We start from the raw sequence: 24,625 nt of genomic DNA, 5'->3' as shown, positions 1-24,625 counted from the left end.
AGTCATGTAAGTCATGAATCCTTAGATACAGGTATCATAGTGATTCTCAAACAGATTCACAAAATATATCTCAAACATAGACGTTGCTGTAAACTGAATGTTTGTGTCCTCCAAAAGTCACATAGTGGAACCTAATCCCCTAGGTGATGATATTTGAGTGTTTAAGTCATGAGGACAGAGAATGTCATGAATGGGATTAGTGTCCTTGTAAGAGGTTCTGGAGGGCTCTCTCACCCACTTACGCCATGTGAGAACACAGCAGAAAGCTGTCTGTGTACCAGGAAGTGGGCCCTGACCACCAGACATGGAATTGGTCTGTGAATTGACCTCGGACTCGGTCTCCAGAAGTGTAAGAAATAATTTTTTCTTTGTTTATAAGCCACCCAATCTGTAGTATTTTTGTTATAACAGCCCAAGCAAGGCGGATATTTCTTAGTAAATTTAGGGTATCAGTGATACTTGTGAGAGCTAAATTTTCCTCAACTGAGAAATAAATTGTTTACAAAGAAGCAATGTGACTGATACCAGATTCTGTAATAGAAAAGATCATTTACTATGAGTATGTTTTCAATAAAATAACTTCCAAATGATAATCTTAAGAAATAGAAAATTGACCAGAATAAATGAAACTTAAAAAGAAATATGTGTACAAAACTGATACTAATTTGTGGGTAAATAGAGTTCTGCCTTGTCTTAGATACAGAAAGCCACAAGGAACATTTTTCCCCACTCCCAACCATTATAAAAGGCCTTATAATCTATAGAACCCTAGCTTTCCTTGAGTTTATCAGAGATGTGAGATCACTAGACAACCAAGTGAACTAAGTTCCAAAGATGGGATTCATAGTTTCACCATCAGGAGAAGAAAAGATGAGTGACTTAGAAGGAAGGAAACAGCTAAAATAAATACCTAAAAATTGGATGTGGGATACTGGGAAGGTTAAGAACCTCTGTGAACCCCAGACATGAGTCCATAGTCAATCACCAGCTATTTTCCAGGAGCCTCCACCCAGTGCTCAATAGAAAGATTGAGGTCAGGGCAGAAGACCTATGAGGGCTCCTGTTCTCCTCAGTGGCTCAAATGCAAAAAGCCCACCCACCTTTCACCCTCTTTTCACCTGTTGATCAAGAGCTAGAAGCTCCTAGGTGAAGAGTAAAAACCCTTCCTGCTGTAAGGCCCAGCCACTGCAGCTGAAGGACTGGTGCAAGAAAGGATGTTTGCCTCTGGCAAAAGTAAAAGAAAACCTATGAGGGGACAGGATCCTGCAATGACATTAAGAAGACGTTGCTACTACTGAGGTGGTACTCTTTCTGGCCTTCTTAAGACACTCCAAAATACAGGGCAGAGTGCACCCACTATGCAGGGTGGGGAACAATGCTGACATAGATCCATATTGAAAACCAGGTACACAGCACTTGCCTAAAATAGGCTGATGAAGAACTGAGGAGCTCCTGTTACGGATTGAATTGTGTTTCTCAAAAGCTATGTTGAAGTCCTAAACCCTCCCTTCCAATGCTTGGGAATGTGACCTGTTCTGGAAAACGGGTCTTGGCAGATGTAATCATGTTAAGAGGGAGTTCATTAGGGTAGACCCTAATCCAACATGACTGGTATCCTCATAGGAAGAGGAGAAGAGACAAGAAGAAAGACATACAGGGAGTATGCTACATGATAATGGAGGCAGAGATTGAAGTGATGCATCTACCAGCAGAGAAATGCTAGGATGGCTGGCAACATGGAAAACTAAGAGGAAAGCATGGAATAGATTCTTCTGGAGAAGCTTAGAGAAACTATGACTCTACTGACACTTTAATTCCAGACTTCTAGCCTCCAATAACTATAAGAGTATATATAGCTTTTGTTTTATGCCATCCAGTTTGTGGTCCTTTATTACAGCAGCCTTATGAATCTTTTTCATCTTCTCTACCTCCCTGCAAGAATCACACTGAGTGACAATCAAGAACACTCCAGTAAGGGGTGGAGCATTACTGCTGCAAAAGTCTTTAGCATTTTAGAGCTCACACTAACCACATGGTAGCAGCTGCACACAGTTGGAAAAAATTTTTGAAGTGAGTGTCTGCTGAAGATAATTATAGCAACATTGAAATTCAAAGCAGCTCAGCTCCTTGGTAGATGGACTCAATCCCCCACAGTAACAGTATGACAGAAGATAAGATATGCCCGTTTGGGGGCATAAATACTATTTACCTCAATCTCAACTGGTTTTCATACACACTGTCCATCATTGAATCAAAAATGGTGAGACACACAAAAAAGCAAGTGGGGAAAACATTCATTAACAAGAGACAAAGCAAACAACAGAACAGGCACAGATTATTTAGATGTTGGAAATATCTGACAAGGACTATGAAATGATTGGTAAATATATGAAAAGCTCTAGTGGAAAAGATGGACAGCATGCATAAATAGAGAGGGATTTTATAAGAAAGAAAAGTATTTTTAAAAAGAAAATGTCAATTCTATTTAGAAGTAAAAGGACATTATTAAAGATGAAAAGCTCTTTTGACAGGCTAATTAGCAAACTTGCTATGGTATGAAAAGAACCGTTAAAGACAGGACACTAGAATTTATCCACACTGAAATGGAAAGATAAACAGAGAAAATAAAACAAGCAAGCGACAAGAACAACAAACAGAGTGCATAGCTGTTGAACAGGGTCTAATGGACTAGCATATGTGTAATTTAAGACTAAGAAGGAAAAAAAGAAAGAGAAAGAGGCAAAAACTTATTGGAAGAAGTCATGTCTGAGAGTTTTCCCAAATTAATAAAAGACAACAAACCATAAAACAAACAAAGCTCCAAGGAGCTCAGACCACTCCAAAAAGAGTATATACAAATAAAATCATGCCTGGACATATTATAAACTGCTGAAAACCAAAGATAAGGACAAATCTTAGAGCCAGCCAGGAAAAAAGGTCTGAATCATAGCTTTCTCATCAAATACTGTGCAAGTCAGAAGAAAATACAGTGACATCTTAAAAGTACAGAAAGAAAAGGTGGGGGGGGGGAAGTTTATTCTATCATCTATATCCAGTAGAGTCATCTTATAAATTGTATGTACATATAAGCAATTAATTACTAATAAAGCAATATAATAATGACTAATCTATAATGCATCAAGTATGGTTATAATTATTTTAGGGTAGCCATTGAAATAATAGAAAAACAGTATAACTTATTTATACTTAAGCTAATATTGGAGGGTGATTAAGGGAAATAAAAAATACATTGATGCAAATCCCACTATGTCAATATCTCAATAATATTAAACAAGATATTTCAAAATTAATTAATTAATTTATGTTTCTTTTTGAGAGAGTGAGAGAGAGACAGAGTAAGTGGGCGAGGGGCAGAAAGAGAGAGAGAGAGAGAGAGAGAGAGAGAGAGAGGGAGACAGAATCTGAATCCGAGCTGTCAGCTTAGAGCCCAATGTGGGATTCGAACTTACTAACTGTGAGATCATGACCAGAGCTGAAGTCAGACACTTAGCCGACTGAACCACCCAGATGCCCCAAAATATTTCATAATTTAAAAGACAAATTGTAAAAATATTTTTTAAATGTTTAAATATACTTATAGCAAAGCAATATCAGACAAATGACAATTAAAATAAAGTAAATATAATCTAAAAAATAAAATCTAAAATAAATGTACATAAGTGATATACATAGCGATACAAATAAGTTATTAAATAAATGAAGAAAGAAAAGAAAAGAAAAGAAAAGAAAAGAACAGATAAATCTTCCTTAAAGAAGAATTCCAAATAATATACATAGATACTCTCTTCTCTAACATTTGAAGCTTAATCACTACACCTTGAGTGTGGGCTGGACTTAACATCTTGTTCCAAAGAATAGAGTAGAAAAGGAGAAATAATGGGGTGACTGAGTGGCTCAGTCAGTTAAGCCTCTGACTTAGACTCAGGTCATGATCTCACAGCTTTTGAGTTCGAGCCCTGTGTCAGGCTCTTACTGGCAGCTCAGAACCTGGAGCCTGCTTCAGATTCTGTGTCTCCTTCTCTCTCTGCTGTCTCCTGCTTGTGCTCTGACTCTCTCTCTCTCTCTCAAAAATAAATAAACATCATTTAAAAATAAAGTAAGTTTAAAAAAAAGGAAAAGCAAAACAAAATTTTTACCTATGCAATGCTGAAAACTGGCAAATATTGCATTAACCAAGTGACCAAGGTTACTGTTGGTTGCTGTTGATAAACTATGTTGATATCATGTACCGCCGATAGGATATGGTAAGAGTGGCACTTAACCTCTGTGGTCTGTCTCCCTTCCCCAATTTCATACCTAATCCAAGTCTAGTCATGAGAAAAATATTAGAAAAACACAAATTCAGGGACATTCTGGAAATATCTGAACAAATATCTGACTAACCTTCAGCACTCCCATCATCATGGCAATCAAGAAAAGCTTAAGCAAGTGCTACAGACCAAAGTATACGAAGAAGACATGATGATGGAGTGGTATCCTGGATTGGATCCTACAGGAAAAGGACAATAGTGGGAAACCGGTAAAATCAAAATAACACCTAGAGTTTAATTAATTGCAATATACTAATGATATTGCTGTTGTCATTGTTGTTTCAGTTTTGACAGATGTACCATAGTAATATAAGAAGTTATAAGGAAATGCTTGTTTCTATTATCATTGCAAATTTTCTGTAAATCTAAAATGGATCCAAAATTTTAGACTAAAACAAGGACTTTAACAAGAAACAAAGAAGGACACCATATAATAATAAAGGGGGCAATCCAATGAGAAGATTTAACAATTGTAAATATTTATACACCCAACATCGAAGCACCCAAATACATAAAACAATAAATAACAAATATAAAGGAACTAACCAATACTAATACAATAATAGTAGGAGACTTTAACACCCTATTTAGATCAATGGATAAATCATTCAAACATAAATTCAATAAGGATACAGTGGCTTTGAATGACACACTTGACCAGATGGCCTTAACAGATATATTCAGAACATTTCATCCTAACACAGCAGAATATGCATTCTTTTCAAGTGCACAGGGAACATTCTCCAGAATAGATCTCATATTAGTCCACAAAAAAAGTCTCAACACATTCAAAAAGATCGAAGTCATACCACTCATCTTTTCTGACCGCACTGCTACAAAACTAGAAATCAACCACAAGGAAGAAAATCTGTAAAGAGCACAAATATGTGGAGGTTAAAAAACACAAATACGTGGAGGCTAGTAAACAATGAATGGGTCACCAAAAAATCAAAGATAAAATAAAAAATTACATAGAGAGAAATGAAAATGAAAAAAACAATGGTTCAAAACCTTTGGATCGGCAAAAGCAGTTGTAAAAAGGAAGTTTACAGAAATATAGACCTGGCTCAAGAAGCAAGAAAAATGTCAAAAAATCTCAACCTAAACTGACACCTAAAGGAGCTAGAAAAAGAACAAATGAAACCCCAAAACAGCAGAAGGAAGGAAATAATAAAGACTAGACAACAAACAAATGATAAAGAAACTAAAAAACAAAACAAAACAAAAAACGTATTGGAACAGATCAATGAAGCCAGGAGCTGATTCTTTGAAAAGATCAACAAAATTGATAAACTGCTAGCCAGTCTCATCAAAAGAAAGGAGAGAGAGAAAGAGAGAGAGAGAGAGAGAAAGAAAAAGAGAGAGGACTCAAACAAAATCACAAATTAAAGAAGAGAACTAACAACTGTAACTGCAGAAATCCAAATGACTGGTAAGAGAATATTATGAAAAATTATGTGCCAATAAATTGGACAACCTATAAAAAAACATAAATTCCTAGAAACATATAACCTACCAATACTGAAGCAGGAAGATATATCATTGGAACAGACTGATTACCAGCAGTGAAATTCAATCAGTAATGAAGAAACCCTCAAAAACAAAAGTCCAGGACTAGATGGCTTCACAGGTGAATTCGACCAAGCATTGAAAGAAGCATTTAATACCTGTTTGTCTCAAAAATTTTCCAAAATATAGAATAGGAAGAAAAACCTCCAATTTCATTCCATGAGGCTGGCATTACGTGATACCAAAATCAGATAAAAACACCATAAGAAAAGAGAACTACAGGCCAATGTATTTGTTAAACAAAAAACAAATAATCCAATTTAAAAATGGGTAGAAGACATAAACATATTTCTCAAAGAAGACATAAAGATGACCAAGAGACATATGAAAAGATGCTCAATAATAGTCATCATAAGGGGAATGCAAATCAAAACCACAATGAGATACCACCTCACAACAGTCAAAATGGCTAAAATCAAAAACTCAAGAAACAAGTGTTGGCAAGGATGTGGAAAATAAGAAACCTTGTGCACTGTTGGTAGGATCGCAAGCTGGGACAGCCACTGTGGAAAACAGTGTGGAAATTCCTCTAAAAATTAAAAATGGACCTACCCTATGATCCAGGAATCACACTACTGGGTATTTGCACAAAGAATATGAAAACATGGGGCACCTGGGTGGCTCAATTAGTTGGGCATCCTACTTCAGCTCAGGTCATGATCTCATGGTTCATGAGTCCAAGCCCCACACTGGGATCTGTGCTGACAGGTTGGAGCCTGGAGCCTGCTTCAGATTCTGTGTCTCCCTCTCTCTCTGCCCCATCCCCACTCATACTCTGTCTCTAAGAATAAATAAACACTAAAAAATAAAAAAAAAAAAAAGAGAATATGAAAATGCCAGGGATATATGGACCCCTATATTTATTGCAGTATTATTTACCATAGCCAAACTATGGAAGCAGTTCAAGTGTCTATCAATAGATGAATAGATAAAGATGATGTGGTGTGTAGATAGATAGAGAGCGAGTGAGATAGATATAGATATGGATATAGATAGATATGGATATGGATATAGATATAGATTAGATATATAGATAGATACAGATAATGGAATATTATTCAGCCATAAAAAATGAAATCTTGCCATTTGCAATGACATGGAAGGAGCTAGAGGGTATCATGCAAAGCAACATAAGCCAGTAAGAGAAAGGCAAATACCATATGATTTATTCATATGTGGAATTTAAGAAACAAAACAAAGGGAAAAAAAGAGACAAACCAAAAAACAGACTATTAACTATAGAGAACAAAATGATGATTACCAGAGGGAAGTGGGTGGGGAGGATGGGTGAAATAGGTGAAGGGGATTAAGAGTGCATTTATCATGATGAGCCCTGAGTAATGTATGGAACTGTTGAATCACTGTGCTTTACACCTGAAACTTTTATATCACTTTATGTTAATTACACTGTGATTTAAAAAGAATAAATCCAAAATTAAAAGGTTATTAAAAATAAGAAAGTAGTAAAAAATTTAATATCAGACAAGACAGATGTGAATATGAAATATGAAAATATTTTAGGTATTAGGTAAAGTGTTAACATACAATGATAAAAGAAATAATTCACTAGAAAGATATTACTATTCCAAAGGATATATACCCACAATGAAGACTTCAAAATATTTAAAGGAAATTTAGATAGATTATAAACTGAATCTTATTATGAAATTGTGAAATATTAACATAGTGCTCTTAACAAATAACTGAATTAGATAAAAAGATATGCCAAAAATAGAAGAGTACAATAATATATTTAAAAGTTATCCTTGGGGCATCTGGGTGGCTCAGTCAGTTAAGCATTTGACTTTAGCTCAGTTCATCATTTCACAGTTTGTGGGTTTGAGCCCCACGTCAGGCTCTGTGCTGACAGCTCGGAGCCTAGAGCTGCTTCAGATTCTGTGTCTCCCTCTCCCTCTTTGCCCCTCCTCCACTCATGTTCTGTCTCTGTTTCTCTCTCTCTCTAAGAGAACATGACGTACAACAATTAGAGAATATCTTTGCTAGTGCACACAGAAAAGAAGTTTATAAAATTTGATTATATTCAGCTCACAAAAGCAAACAAACAAAAAAAAGGAGTTAAAATGGAAATTAAACTTTACTGAAAACTGAGAGATAAAGATACTACATCTCTAATCTCCTGAACACAGTTAAAGATACATTGCCTACATATGCAGAATAAAAAAAAAATATTAGTTTGGTTTGTGCAACAACTGTTTCCAGTATTTCCATCTTAAAGGTCACAGAGTGCTTTATTAAAATCTCTGAATCTATTTTTAAAAATATTATTAACCCATCATTTTTCAAACTTTTTCCATACCAAGGAAACCTGTCTCAAACACTTAAAAACCTTCCCAAAAGGGAGCATTCCATGGAACACTTGGGGCAAATCTGTCTTCAAGTACATTATTTTCTCAAATGACCAGTGTTGTATAATTAATAAGCATGTGCTATCATATATATATATACATATATATATATACATATATATATGCATATATATGTATATATATATGTTTATATATATATATATATATGAATGCAAAATGAATATAGATCTTATAAAGACACTTGAGCTGTCTATCTCACCATTAGGCATGTTCCAAATGGCAGGATGAGACACAGTCATGGCTCAATAATTGGAATAAAACCTGTTAATTATGTTTGTCATAGTGAATTATAATAAGAACTATACAATATACCTGGGAAGTATAAAAGTGTACTTACATTGTTCTCATTTATATCATTGCAGAATAGAATTTGTCTTTCAATAAATATTAGTACAAAGGGTGGTTTTCCCATTAGTACTGTTATGTAGTATTTGCTGAAAATCCTTAGAATATTTTATAGAACTAAAATATGATTGGTTTAAATCAGTTAATTAGCATGTAGAAGTCTATGATAAAAGTTTTTCACTCTGATAACCTTAAAATTAAAATGTTGGGACTGACTGGAAAATTAGTTTGTGTGCCAGTTGAACACAAATAGAAAAGTTTCATTAGTCTACTATGGAAACTTAACAGAAATTGTTTTTGTGGTTTTTACTGGAAACATGTAAGTTAGTAATTTTTCATTATGCTTCACTGGTATGATAGAACATTCTACACGATAGACTCTAAATTAGTTGGCTTTGACCCCAAGCAAATTATTGATTGTAACTGTGTTGTGGTTGGCTCCTATGTTAAAAACAACTAGTTTAGGGAATAAAAGACAAAACATCATTGTAATGTTTAACACTGAGAATCCATTCCTCCCATTGAATACTAGACTCTGATGAAACTAGATGGTAACATGTTTAGACTGAATGAGTCAAGCATCTTAATGATCAAGAGACTTGGCCAATGAAATATAAGTATAGACTAAGACTTTGTAAATAAAATTTACCCCAGACTTTATTTATTTTTGCATAATACAAATTTAAACAGTTAGAGAAGGAAGTTTTGCTAAAATCTCACATTAATACTCAGAATAAGTAATGTAGTAATATGCATATTAACTCAAATAAATGTTTCTTCTCTTTAAAAACTTGAATTGAAATTCTGACTAGGCATTGTATTCTGTAAAATACCAAACAGAGAAGTTTGCTAATGAGATTTTCACAGAGAGCTGGAAATTTACATGTAATTTTAGTATTCAAATATAAAAGTATCAGTAAACAAATTAAAATGTCTTTTCAAACAGAAAGCCATTTTAGAGTTACAGATGAGTCGAAATTTACAGTTCTAAGACTATTTTCTAGTATATCTCCATAGTGTCATAGATATCCTTAGCCATAATTATTTAATTGACTCTTCATAATTATAGTTTAGGATGCAGTTCAATTATTAAAGGAGTTTTATATTTGAAATATTTTATTCAAGATGTTATAAAAATCTGTTTGGCTTCTGGTTTAATGGACATTATGTCTGCATCCAGCATTTTCATTTATTAAGTCCTGACACCTTCTCTCATTTGAATGATGTTATTAGCTATTTTAAATGAAGTAAATGTTCTTCAAAGCATTATAAATTACTCTTTAAGTATCTGATAATGTGTTTAAATGGGCAACACACCAACAAAGTCTTGAGGAATCAATAATGAAGCTTAATTCAATCTACTACAGCCCTGCTAGCTAGTATAGCATTTAAAAATTTAAGAGTATTTAAACTACTGAGAAATTTCCTGGCATTTTAATAGACCATCTTATAACAATCTTTTATCCTTTTGTACAAGCAGTCATGACCATTTCTAATGGAATCAATTCAAAACTCATTAGCTTTTCTTTTCTTCCTTTCTTGCATTTGTTCTTTCTCTCTCTTCTCCTTTGTTTTTGTTTTGTGTTATTTTTTTCTTTTCTTCTTAGGACATCCACTTATCCCATCATTTATTACTGACAGTCCTGGCAGAATAGAATCAGTTTCACTCATCAGAGATAACTGCAGGGTACATTTTAGGTAGGAAAAAAGGGTCGAACCTTTGCAGTCCTGAAGATCAATCATATGGAGAAAGAGAAAACACTGTTCTGGAGCTGAAAATAAAGCTGTAAATAGTATTGAATCCAGTTAGGAGAATATCAAAGAATTACATTTATCAGTCAACGCTCTAAGTACTAACAGATAAAATAAAATGATTGACTTTATACCAGCTAAATTTTTCTTCATTTCTGTGACTACGTTAAATTGTTTCAAATAATGAAGCAGATACTAAAGTTATATCAATTTGCTTTCATGCCAGGGAGTTAACCATGGATTAGACAAATGATAGTATACCAGTTTTTTTTTTTTTAATTATACATAGTAATAAAGCACTACCAAGTGCTATGAAGGAACTAATATTTGTAAGTGTTCTTGCTTTTTTAGACTAAAGCAATGAAAATTTAGCAATGATTTAGGCAAAAGAGGCATGGTTTTGTCTATCTGTTTGTCTACCTATATTCTCTTAGTAAACTTCAATAGTTCATTAGTTATTGGTAATTACTGATAAGCTAAAATCTCCTTAGTAGTTTCTGGATATAATTTTTGAAATCCTAACTTATTTTCAGAAATTTCAGCTGTTATGTAGAACAATTTACAGCAGTTGATTCTTTTTCTGATTTCCATTTTTGCATTTAGTGGTTTCAAGATGGATAAAAAGAAAAATAGAAGTTCTCATATTGTTTAATTTAGAATATATTTTATATGGTAAATAAAATCTTGATAATTCAAGGTATTACTCTGTTATATTTTGTATTCTTCTTTTTAAATTCTTTCTCCTTCATCCAACTATATTTGCCTACATATACTTTTTTAGGATTTCTTATCCAAATATTGCAAATTACAAAATTATTTTATTTTATTAATTTAATTTAATTTTTTTTATTTGAGAGATAGAAAGAGGGCACAAATTGGAGAGAGAGGCAGAGGGAGAGAGAAAGAGAGAATCTTAAGCATGCTCCACACTCAGCACAGAGCCCACAATGTGGGGCTCAATCCCACTACCCTGGGATCATGACCTGAGTCGACTGAGCCACCCAGGCGCCCCACAAAACTATTTAAAAATGGTTTTCTTGGCCAAAGATGATGGCCAGTACTTAAACAGTACTCTGACAGCACTTTAGAAAGAATTGTAATTTTTTTTTTAAAGTGGGAAAGCAATGCCTTGCTAGAAAATCTTAGTATTTGGCTCATACTAAAAAGGGACTTTCAGAAAGGACTGTCAAATAGGAGGTCAGTTGATCTTTTTAATTAATGGAATCTGTCTTGAAGTTTGAAAATTTCCTTTTGTTGGCTAAAGTGGAAATGTTTATAACTGAACAAGAGTGAATAGAACTTTTAAAGAGCCATTTCAAACAATTATTTTCAGTGGTAGCTCTCCCTATAAACTCTTAAGTCATAAAACTCTAAAAAGTAATCAATGAAAACAATAAAATTAATTTTATTATCTTCTCTTAAATTCTTTAACATATTTCTTCACAACAGTGCTGATCTACTCATTTATTTCAAGTTTTCAATAAAATTCAGCAAATATATGTTAAATGCCTACCACTTCCAAGGAGCTAAGCTATCTGCTTCAGGGGACAAAAAAAAAAAAAAAAAAAAAAAAGAATGAAAGACAGTATCTGGTCTCAAAGTATTTATAGTTTTATTAGGACAATTGATATATGAGATAATTGTATACTATGTTTATAAAACATATTAAGAAATCTATAAATATTATTAGCAAGAATGGAATATAAAAACTAATTTTATTGTATTCTTGTGTGCCAGAAACCAGCTTGGGCACTGTAGATATGCCATTTAACTAATCTTCATATTACATTTTATATAACTATTATTATCAGCAAATTGAGATTAGTGAAGTTATGTAGATTGCTTTATGCCTCTAATTCTTAGGTGACAGAAATAAACTGCAAATCTATAGCTAACTCCAAACACAGTGTTTCAAAATTGCATTAGTTAACACTGGACAAGTGCAACTTTAGCTAACAAGATTGTTTAAAGGATACTCTATTCTTCTAAGGGACACAAGAAAATCTTAAGGAGAAAATAATAATAAATAAATAGTAATAAAAATAATTTAAGATAAGAACTAAAGAAAATCTTAAAGTAGGGGCAAGTGGGTGGCTCAGTTGGTTAAGCATCTGACTTCAGCTCAGGCCAGGTCATAATCTCACAGTTCATGGGTTCAAGCCCCACATGGGTCCCTGAGATGACAGCTCAGAGCCCGGTTGGGATTCTTTCTCTTTCTTTCTCTCTCTACCCCTCCCCTGCTTGTTCTTCTGCTCTCTCTCAAAATAAATAAACTTAAAAAAAACCTTAAAGTATAGAAATAAGTGAATAAGTGACTAGAAATGTAATTTGCTAATAGAATTGAAAATGAACCTGTTCCTTTTATGGTTGTAAGAAATAAAAAAAGAAGAAAGAGTGTAATAAATATGGAATCAATGAAACAGGTCTAAAAACTTGTTATTGGAGTTTTAGAAAGAGAAACATAATGGAGAAACACAATATTTGAAGAGATACTATGATATCAGAGAAATCTCCCAAACTGATAAGGCAGCTGTCTACAGATTTAGAGGCACTATATACCTGAAGCAGGAAAAACAACAGGAAAACAAGTAGGAAAATTATACTTAAGCTGTAAGCTAAAGGAAGAGAAAAAGAGGAGGAAGAATAGAGGGAAGGGAGGACAAGGAGGAAAATGAAAGAAAAAAAAAAAACTTAAAGTAGGCAGAGGGACAAAAAAGACCCAGTACTTTCAAAAGAGTCAACTTTCCACTGACAAATTTTCAGCAGGAAATATAAAAAGTAGAAGACAGTGGAATTACATCTTTAAAGTGCTAAAGAAAAATAACTAGAATTCTCTACCCAGCAAAAATTATTTGCCATCTAGAAATCTCTACATAGCAAAAAATATTTTTTTTTGCAAGCAAAGGCAAAACAAATACACTTCCATACCACAAACACAAATGAATTCATGTCTGCTAGGCCATCACTAAAGTAAGTATAAAGGAGTTTTCTAAACAGAAGGAAAATTATACTCAATAAAAACATGGAAATGCAGAAGGGGTAAACAACATGATGGTGGCTGGGGCCTGGGAACTCAGAGAAAAAAGATGGAAGACAGGACTCTTATATTTAAGGAGACACAAGACCAAAGTGGCAGATGACTAGAGAGTGGTTCCAGACGAAAGGACATACTTTATTGGACTTAAGGGCCATTTACTTGTTCATTAGCACCATGTGCCTTCCTATGCATCGATGACTAAATCTAGGTAGGGATCCACAGTGAACAAGATACAGTCTTTGGACTTCAAGATCTTAAATTTTCTAAATGATTCTCATATATCTCCTCTCTGCCACTGTCACTGGAAAGATGTCTGATGGACAATTTTAGGTTTTTCTTTTCTGCATGCAATTCTATTAGCAATTCTATTAGACTAGATAAATTTGCCAGGTCTGTAGTATATAGTTTGTCAAAGACTTCAGAACTCCTGTCATTTGGAAGAAATGTAGAGGCTTGTATCTGTGTTTTGAGACCAAACAACCAAGGAAATCATGGACAGAAATGAATAACCAGCATAAGTTGGTCATGGACTATCAAAGAAAAAGCACTTAGTGATAAATAAGAGTAATTATCGCAGTTGGGAAAATATAAATAAATTTTGAAGATTCCTAGATGTACTGGAAAGTTACCAGGTTTCTTTCAATCCCAAGAATAAGGATTTCAAATATATATATATGTATACATATATATATATATTTGTGTATATATATATATACACATGTATACACACATATATACATATGTAAACATACATATATATACATTAGGTAACGGTATGAATGCAGCCCACACCTCTTTACCATGTGCATGTGTTCTTCCTTTTGGGTATTCCTTCCTTCAGGTTCTCAGTAGACTTAATGTCAACCTTTTATTGTCTTAAACTCTCACTATATTGTTCCAGTCAGGATTAACATTCTCCATGTAATGGCCATTGTCCCAATTTTGGTTCTATAAACCATAGTCCTAGTCATATGCAATTAGCTGTCATGTAAGGAAATACCCAATAAAATAATTTCCAAAATGGCACTTAATGATTAAAAATGGCTTATTCTGGGGATTCTGAAGACAGAAAGCTTTAAACTTAAATAAACTAATATTTGATGTTGGTATTTAAAGAACCATAGCCAGCATCAGAAGAATCTTTGAAAGACACAGAAGTAACAGTTCCCATCCATTACTTTGGTAGTCATCTACTTGCTTGTCAGAATTCAGAACGACTCCCCTGCTTCCCAGTTTTGCCGTGGCATCACTAGGCACAAAGGATGGAGGGGGGATGCTTAAAGCAGTGATGGTACAGCTCTTAGGATCAGCAATCTCATATTAGACTTTTATTTTTTTTTAAATTTAAAAAAATTTTTTTTCAACGTTTATTTATTTTGGGACAGAGAGAGACAGAGCATGAACGGGGGAGGGGCAGAGAGAGAGGGAGACACAGAATGGGAAACAGGCTCCAGGCTCTGAGCCATCAGCCCAGAGCCCGACGCGGGGCTCGAACTCACGGACCGCGAGATCGTGACCTGGCTGAAGTCGGACATTTAACCGACTGCGCCACCCAGGCGCCCCTAGACTTTTAGAAATAACACTGGCTTGAGAATCATTACAAAATAATGAATAGTGTTGCAAATTTCTATAGGGAGTTGTTATGTTTCTATAGCTTGTAACATTGACTGTGGAAACTATACAATTTTCTGTTTCTGCACTACTTTTGCTCCATTCTATCTCAGTGTCTCTTATTTATATCCAGTGTTAATATAGTAAATCCTTAGTAGTAGCCTTATTTAAATATCTTACGGGAAAATAAATACTTTTCATAAGTAACTGAATTCTGCTAATTCAAAATGCATCCCACTCATCTTAAAAATAACATAAGAGGCTAGCATTACAAATGACAAGATGTAAATTATGACTAACATTGAAAGCAGAAATTCTGGGTATTTAGTAGGCATAGAAAACCTACATATTGGAAGATATTTAAATAACTTTCTATTTATATTTATATACTTTCAAAATTTCTACAATGATGGCCCATTCTAAGTTTTTAATCATCAAAATAATCACTGAACAGGTAGGTACTATACAATCATAGTCATTGCTTTCAGGTTAAACTGTTTAACATTATGTCTGTAGATAAACACTATTAACTATATGATTTTACTCTATATATTTTGTGCACAATTTAATATATTTTTTTAACTAACCTATGTTACTTCATTTGTTTCATTAATAGTATTGTTTACTGAGGTTTTATAATCCATCAGAAATCAAGCATGATTTCAGTCCTTGGTCTGTGAACAATTAAACAAGACAGATTTAAGTTTTTTGATACTTTGGTTTTCTTTTCAAGTGCTTCTTGTTTTTCAACTTTTAATATTTGTATATGGTGCTGATACCTTGTTCAGCCTTTGTTAGAAAGGTTTATGATGGCTATAGTTTCATATGATGTAGTCTACATTTTTTGAATGTGCATAATATTTTTTAATATTGATATATTTATTTTTGAGAAAGACAGAGAAAGAGAGAGCGAGCGAGCATGGGTGAGGGGCATAGAGAGACAGAGACAGAAAATCCAAAACAGGCTTTGTGTTGTCAGTGCAGAGCCTGACACGGGGCTTGATCCCACAAGTGTGAGTTCATGATCTGAGCCAAAATCAGGAGTCAAACACGTAACTGACTGAGCCACCCAGGTACCCCAAATGCACATAATATTTTAATATACTTTTATTTTTATTATTTCTGTGACATTATGAAATGTATCACTTATAAATACCATATGGTTGGATTTCACACTTTTTTAATCCCTGAAAAATATCTGTTTTTCACTTTTTGAAGATTACACTATGCATTTATTAGCTCATATGTTCAGTTTACTTTTAGCATCTTATTATTTTATTATTCTATATATCTCCATAGATATGTAGATATCCATATATACACAGTTTTTTTATTATCTGTTTTTAGAAAATGTTCTGTCTCTCTTATAGTCTAATTCTTATTATACATTTTATTACTTTTTGATGACTTATTGTTAAAAAATAACCTGAGTAAATTAGCCCATTTTTTCTTCTTTTATTTTCTCCAACATTCACTTCCTCATTTTGATGATATACTCCCACATTATTGTGCCAGGCTACTATAGCTAGTTGTTAAAATACGTTTCCACTCCAGAATTGGACCCACAAAAGTACAGGCAACTCATCTTTGACAAAGAGGGAAAGAATATCCAATGGAAAAAAGACAGTCTCTTTAACAAATGGTGCTGGGATAACTGGACAGAAACATGCAGAAGGATGAAACTAGACCATTTTCTTACACCATTCACAAAAATAAACTCAAAATGGATGAAGGACCTGAATATGAGACAGGAAACCATCAAAACTCTAGAGGATAAAGCAGGAAAAAACCTCTCTGACCTCAGCTGCAGCAATTTCTTTCTTGACATATCTCCAAAGGCAAGGGAATTAAAAGCAAAAATGAACTATTGGGACCTCATGAAGATAAAAAGTTTCTTCACTGCAAAGGCAACAATCAACAAAACTAAAAGGCAACCAACGGAATGGGAAAAGATATTTGCAAATGACATATTGGATAAGGAGCTAGTATCCAAAATCTATAAAGAAGTCACCAAACTCTACACCCGAAAAACAAATAATCCAGTGAAAAAAATGGGCAGAAGACATGAATAGACACTTCTCTAAAGAAGACATCGAGATGGCCAACAGGTGCATGAAAAGATGCTCAATGCCACTTCTCATCAGGGAAATACAAATCCAAACCACACTCAGATATCACCTCACGCTAGTCAGAGTGACTAAAATGAACAAATCAGGAGACTATAGATGCTGGAGAGGATGTGGAGAAACGGGAACCCTCTTGCACTGTTGGTGGGAATGCAAACTGGTGCAGCTGCTCTGGAAAACAGTGTGGAGGTTCCTCAAAAAATTAAAAATAGATCTACCCTATGCCCCAGAAGTAGCACTGCTAGGAATTCACCCAGGGATACAGGAGTGCTAATGCATAGCATTGGTCACTTGTACCCCAAGGTTTATAGCAGCACTCTCAACAATAGCCAAATGATGGAAAGAGCCTAAATGTCCATCAACTGATGAATGGATAAAAAAGTTGTGGTTTATATATACAATGGAATACTACTTGGCAATGAGAAACAATGAAATATGGCCTTTTGTAGCAATGTGGGTGGAACTGGAGAGTGTTGTGCTAAGTGAAATAAGTCAGGCAGAGAAAGATGGATACCATATGTTTTCACTCGTATGTGGATCCTGGGAAACTTAACAGAAGACCATGGAGGAGGAGAAGGGGAAAAAAAAGTTACAGAGAGGGAAGGAGGCAAACCATAAGAGACTCTTAAAAACTGAGAATAAACTGAGGGTTTAAACTGGTGGGTGGGAGGGTGGGGAAAGTGGGTGATGGGCATTGAGGAGGACCTGTTGGAATGAGCACTGAGTGTTGTATGGAAACCAATTTGACAATAAATTTCATAATAAAAAAATAAAAAAATAAAATATGTTTCCAGTTTTAAGATACTGTCATATTTATTTTCTATATCACAAAAGTCTTTACCATATTTATATAGACAATATTTTATTTAATAGGATTTGGTGCTGAAAACAATCAACAATTATTTCATTAATTAAAACATTTGGATTCAACCTTCCAAGCTAGATTTTATCTTAAGGCTTTTTGTTCAAGGGTTTACATGGGTGATATATTTTATGAACTACAACTTGAAATATGGAAGAATTTGGCTTTTTTCTTCAAAATGGAATAATATGTCCATTGTTTCTAGCATATATTTCAGAGAGGGTGTCTTAGGCCAATGAGCATCTTTTTAAAGGATTTAATTTTTTTAGAGCAGTTTTAGGTTTACAGTAAAATTGAGAGGAAGCTACAGAGATTTCCCGTATAACCGTCATCCCCACAAATACATAGCCTCCCCCATTATCAATGTCATTCAACAGAGTAATGGTACTCTTTTTTTTATATTTGTTATAACTGATTACCTTACAAAAGCTTTCAGGGATTAAAGAAGTGTGAAATCCAACCATATGGTATTTATAAGTGATACATTTCATAATGTCACAGAAATAATGAAAATAAAGGATATTAAAAATATTATGTGCATTTGGGGTGCCTGGGTGGCTCAGTCAGCTAAGTGTTCAACTACTGATTTTGGCTCAGGTCATGAACTCACATTTGTGGGATCGAGCCCTGTGTCAAGCAAGATAATAAGTTAGAGACTGACATGCCATTTTGCAAAGCTAGGAGGGCTCAAGATGCCCAAGCCCTTGTGACAAAGCCTAATTAGGATGTTGAGTTCCACAGTGTATATTAGGGCTCACTCTTGATGTTTTACATTCTGTAGGTTTGTACAAATGTATAATAACATGTACCCATCATTATAATGTCACAAAGATTATTTTTACTGCCCTTAATACCCAATGTGCTCTGCCTATTCATCCCCCCTTCCTAGCAACCACTGATCTTTTTGCCAGGAGAGGTCATCAAAAAGAAGTGGCTGCCAATTGACCATGAGCTGGACCAAGGCAATTGAAAGCTCCTCTCCCTCTCCCCCGTCCTTAGAATGTGAGTTACACTTGTCTTTCCCACTCCCAGAGGCTGTTCCAAGGACATAGCCTTGAGATAGTGATATGGTGTTGAGAACACCTGCATGGTATATATGATTGAGCCCAGTTAAGTCCTCTCTATAAACTTTTATCATTTGGTGGGTGGGTGTAGGTATCCATTCATCTTACTGCCGCTCAAGTCAAGCTTCGAATGTAAGTTCCCTTTGCTTATAAAAATCATCATCTACCAACCTAGTGTGGCCCACCTTTTCCTTTGGTCTCTCCCTGTCCTGTGTGTATGGGGGCTGGTTTCAGATTATACCAGGGAAGCTCCTGAGAGGGTTATGACCTGACAATTGGTAAGCAAGCCAGAAAACTGAATTCAGAAATGGGCCTTGGGGATGAGTCATCCTGGGGGAAATCCCATGTTGTCATGGACTTCTGTGTGGGGAGGGTTAACCTCTATGTGAGATGCTTGTGGACCACTGCATGAGTACAGAGACACCCTGAAACACTGTCCAGTGCACTTTGTGGAGAAATGGCACATGGTGCATTGCAGTAGAGACAAGAAAGAAATGGCAGCTGGAATGGGTTGGCCTACTGTGGGCAGTCGGCTGGCCATCAGTGCCCTCTGGAGACTGAAGCTTGGGTCAGGAAGTTAGAAGACATACTAAGATTAGAAAATGACCTGAGGGTGTCCACTAGCCTGCTGACTCCAGTGCTGGCAGACAAGATGGGAGAGCAAGATAATAAGTTAGAGACAGGCATGCCATTTTGCAAAGCGAGGAGGGCTCAAGATGCCCAGGCCCTTGTGACAAAGCCTGATTAGGATGTTAAGACGTAGAATCTCTGAGAAAGTGATAAAAATGAAAAGGAAGGTATTGTGGTAATTGATGAGAAAACAGATGAAATGCCCCATATCAGCATGGGTCAGGGGGCCTTCTCAACCCTGATACAAAGGAAAATTTTAAATAGCAATTACTCCAAAACTCCTAGAAGAAAACTTCCTTTCTTACATTCTTTCTCTGTACCTTTAAGTTATAAATCTTTTCATGTCTTTGAAATGTAAACACCCCTGGAGACAACCAAAACTTTGACCATAGAAACTGAAGAAAAAAAATTCCAGGGGAGGGGGGGTGACAGATATAGGTTTCTGATAACTAAGATCAATTTGCCTTCATGTGGGAGGGACAGTATGAACTTTTCAAGTGCTCCTCCAAGACTACCTCCATAACCCCACAATATGTCATGGGATGTAGCCTGAGAATTGTCCCCATTCTCCTTCCCCGCAATAGTAAAATGGGATTATTACATTGATGATATGATGTTAACATATGAAGATTTCCCTCTGCTGCAAGACACCACACAGGTTTCACTGGAACGTCTGTGAGGGTGAAGATGGGAAATGAACCCAGAGAAAATTCAAGGGCTAGGTACTACCATAAAGTTTGGGGTGTCCTCAGGTCTGATAAGACTCATGTTGCCTCAAAATCTGTAATTGATAAGATGTAAGTTTATCCAACACTTAAGAATGTGAGATACAAGCCTCTATTTGGACTTGGGGAGGACTTCTAATTCCCACCTAACACAGTGCCCCTATCCCTTATGCTTCCCAGTCAAGGAAGGATACCTGTGGGACTGGGAATCAGAACAGCAATAGCCTTTGAGAAGGTAGCAATACTAGTGAAGCAGATTAAAGCTCCAGGCATCTGGTAAATAGGGCTACCATTTGAGTTAGAGGTCTGTGGCTCTGGTATGGGTGGCTCAGGCACTGTGGCAGACTCAACAGAAGGAGAAATCCCACCAAGGATTTTGGTCCTGCCTCTGGATAGGGGCAGAAATTCTACATACCCCCTTACAGTAACAGCTCCTAGCAATGTACACAACTCTCCTCCAGGTTGAGCCTCTCACACAGCAGCCAGTTCAACAACCAGTGGGTTGAGCTCAGATAATCTATCTAGTGACAGATTACTCATGAACCCTAGCTTTTAATCCTTTGCACTGACTGGCTATTCTAAGGGGATGAAACTTATGGCTTGGACAATGGGAAACCAAGAGGTGGATAAGTATAAATATGCCCTTATGAAGTCAGTATATGTGAAAAGACATTTGGGTCCATGTGCAAGAGCCCAAGGCAGTTCCCACTGCCTTTTCTGTCATAGCTCATAAGGAACTGACATACCCCTGACAATCAGAAAACTGGTAGCTTAGCTCAGGTACAAGCTTTAGTTACTGACCCTTCAGTAGATATAGCAGATTGGATGTCTAGAAAGAGTGGCCACTGCAGTGCCCAAGTAGGATGGCTTATTGCTAGGGATGCTATATTGCTCTTAAAATACAGTGACTTGGTTAATGTAATCACAATATGTCACATGTGTGCTAAACAACACTCAAGGCAACTGCTAAGAGAATCTGGGGTCATCCACCAGAATTCCCAGCCAGTGAAGGATTGGCACATTGATTATATCCATCCCCTCCCCCTGACTGAGGTTCTAATTATCCCGTGGTTTGTGTGAACATTGCATATGGTTTAACCCAAGCTTTATCCTGTCGCTGTGCAAACCAGGCTGCCACCATCAAGGGATTAGAGAAGCTAAATACCATGTACAGATTCCCTTATTGACTAGACAGCCAGTGGGGGGGGGGGGGGAGTCACATTTCAAAATCTTAACATGCAAAACTGGGCAAAAGAAGATGACATTGAATGTAGGTTCCATCTCCACTATAAGCTACAGCAGCAGGGTTGGCAAAAAAGCAAAACAGAATATGAAAACACAAATTAAATTACTAACAGTTAAACCCACCTTGGCCAGGTGAACTAAAGAACTGCCCCAGGCTTTAATGCATTTAAATAAGCAACCAGTAGAGCCTGTTGCCCCATATGCCACACTGGGGACCCCCACCACCATGAGGGTATGGAGGTCCTGGGAAAGAGACATCGCCTGGACTCTCACTGAGAATCAATGTGCCATGCTGCTGAGAACACTAAGCCCCAACACACTCGGAAAAGGAATTATCTATAGAATTTATAATGGGATGTCCCACAGGGATGGGTGAGTTCATTTGCACCCCTGGGTAAAGGGGAGCTACTTAAGCTCCACTAGAATCCTATTATCCAGCTGGAACTGTTAAAAAGGAATTCTATACCTGGAATGAAATATGCGGAGGTCCCGGTCTGTCATATCCTGTGCCAGTCTACTTCCTCGTTTCTGACAGCACTGTTTCCCCCAGCCAAGATGTATGGTATAGACGATGAGGTTAAGTTTCCAAAGCTGCCAACCTCCTTCTCCTCAAGACCAGGGGGATAGGGGAACGTTCTTTTATTTACCACGTGTATGATCATTTGGCTACCATCTTTGTTCCTTCCATTGACTTGGACGATTTAAAATTTTTTTTTTCCGTTTATTTATTTTTGGGACAGAGAGAGACAGAGCATGAACGGGGGAGGGGCAGAGAGAGAGGGAGACACAGAATGGGAAACAGGCTCCAGGCTCTGAGCCATCAGCCCAGTGACTTGGACGATTTTATAGCACACATAGAAGCCCTTACGAGATTTAGTCAGCAAGCCCTAAATGATAGCCAATAAAGCCTGTCCTTACTTAACACTGAAATGATTGCAATGAGAAAAGCTGTCCTCCAGAACAGGATGGCCTTAGACTTTATCACTGCCTCACAAGGAGGCCCCGGTGCCATCACCCAAACAGAAGGTTGTGTGTTCACACCTGATAAGTCTGCTAATGTATCATTTTTATTAAACCACATAAGGACACAAGTTAATGCCTGGAGTGATCTGGCCTCCAGTTTGTGGGATTTAATAAATCTGTGGTTCAGATCCTGGGGCTGCTTATGGAAAAAGTCGTCAAGGATTTTGGGAATCATTGTCTTAATCTATGTTTTCCCACCCATGCACCTGCATTGTTGCTGTGGCATCTTCCTCCAGGCTAGCCAGGTGGCTGCTGAAGGAGCCACCTCCACACTAGTGAAACCCCTTGCTGGACCGCTCAGGGCCCATTGCAGAAGAGGAGGGAACATGGGATTGTGAGAGCTGGTCACAATGGTTGGAGTGTTGAGACAGGCCATCAATAAGACATGACCACCAATTGACTCCTGAGCAGGACCCAGGCAATGAGAGGCTCCTCACCCCCTCCTCCATCTTGGAATGTGGGTTCCACTTGCCTTTCTTACTCCCAGAGGTGCTCCAAGTACACAGCCTTGAGACAGTGATGTGGTGTTGAGACCACCTGCGTGGTATATGTGACTGAACCCAGTTAAGGCCTCTTTATAAATGTTTATGATTTGGCAGACAGGTGGTGAGGATCCACTCCTCTTGCTGCCACCTGAGACAAGCATCATATGTATGTTAGTTCCCTTAGCTTATTAAATCTGCAATTTACCAACCTGGAGTAGGTCAGCTTTTTCTTTGGTCTCTCCCTGCTCTCTACATTAAGGAGACCAGTTTCAGGTCTCACCAGGAAATCTCCCAAAAGGATTGCGAACCAGTACTTTTTACTCCACGGTTTTGATGGCCAAAGTTTTGTCTGTTCCAGAAAGGAGTTGAGTGAGTCTCTTCTCCAGGTGGATTAAATTCTGATAATACCCCAGCAGATTAGGCTTGCTTAAGTAGTTTCTCCTGAGGACAGGCCTTTTAAGGAGAACAGAGGGCTCTGGTGTATTTCCAGAATGGGCCACTTTCAGGATTCCTGGTTGGCTCTTTTGGTTAAGTGTCTGACTTCAGCTGAGGTCATGATCTCATGGTTCATGAGTTCCAGCCCCAGGTGGAGCTCTCTCCTCTCCTCCCCTGTCTCCCTTTCTCTCTGCCCCTCCCCAGCTCGTGCTCACATGCACGCTCTTTCTCTCTCAAAAGTAAAATAAAAAACATTAAAAAAATGAGTCCCCTTTCCTTTTCCGCTTCTTGTGGGAAGCAGAAGAAAATCATTCTCCCACGTTCACAGTGAGGAACTGGGTGAGCTCCTGGAGGTAAACCTCACAAAACTGTGGGGTATCCCTGTGACTGGGTACCCTTGCAGTTTTAAGTCTCAGACTTACCTACGCTGAGCTCTAACAATTCATCAGCTCTACTCCTTGTTTGTCCACTCCGCCATTGGTTCTTTTTTTTTTTTTTAATGTTGTTTATTTTTTTTAATTTTTTTTAACGTTTTTATTTTTATTTTTTTTTTTTTGAGACAGAGAGAGAGACAGAGCATGAACGGGGGAGGGTCAGAGAGAGAGGGAGACACAGAATCGGTAGCAGGCTCCAGGCTCTGAGCCATCAGCCCAGAGCCTGACGCGGGGCTCGAACTCACGGACCGCGAGATCGTGACCTGGCTGAAGTCGGACGCTTAACCGACTGCGCCACCCAGGCGCCCCAATGTTGTTTATTTTTTGAGAGAGAAAGAGAGAGAGAGAGTGAGAGAGCATGAGTGGAGGAGGGGCAGAGAAAGAGAGGGGAACACAGAATCCATAGTAGGCTCCAGGCTCTGAGCTATCAGCACAGAGCCAGACACGGAACTGGAACTCACGGATGGGGAGATCATGACCTGAGCCGATGTCACAGGCTTAACAGATGTAGCCACCCAGGTGCCCCATCCACATGCCCGCTACCGGTTCTGCCCCTGAGTATCT

Source organism: Leopardus geoffroyi, chromosome B2 (genome assembly GCF_018350155.1).
Source record: "Leopardus geoffroyi isolate Oge1 chromosome B2, O.geoffroyi_Oge1_pat1.0, whole genome shotgun sequence".
Lineage (NCBI taxonomy): Eukaryota > Metazoa > Chordata > Mammalia > Carnivora > Felidae > Leopardus > Leopardus geoffroyi.
Note: the sequence above shows the minus strand (reverse complement) of the source record.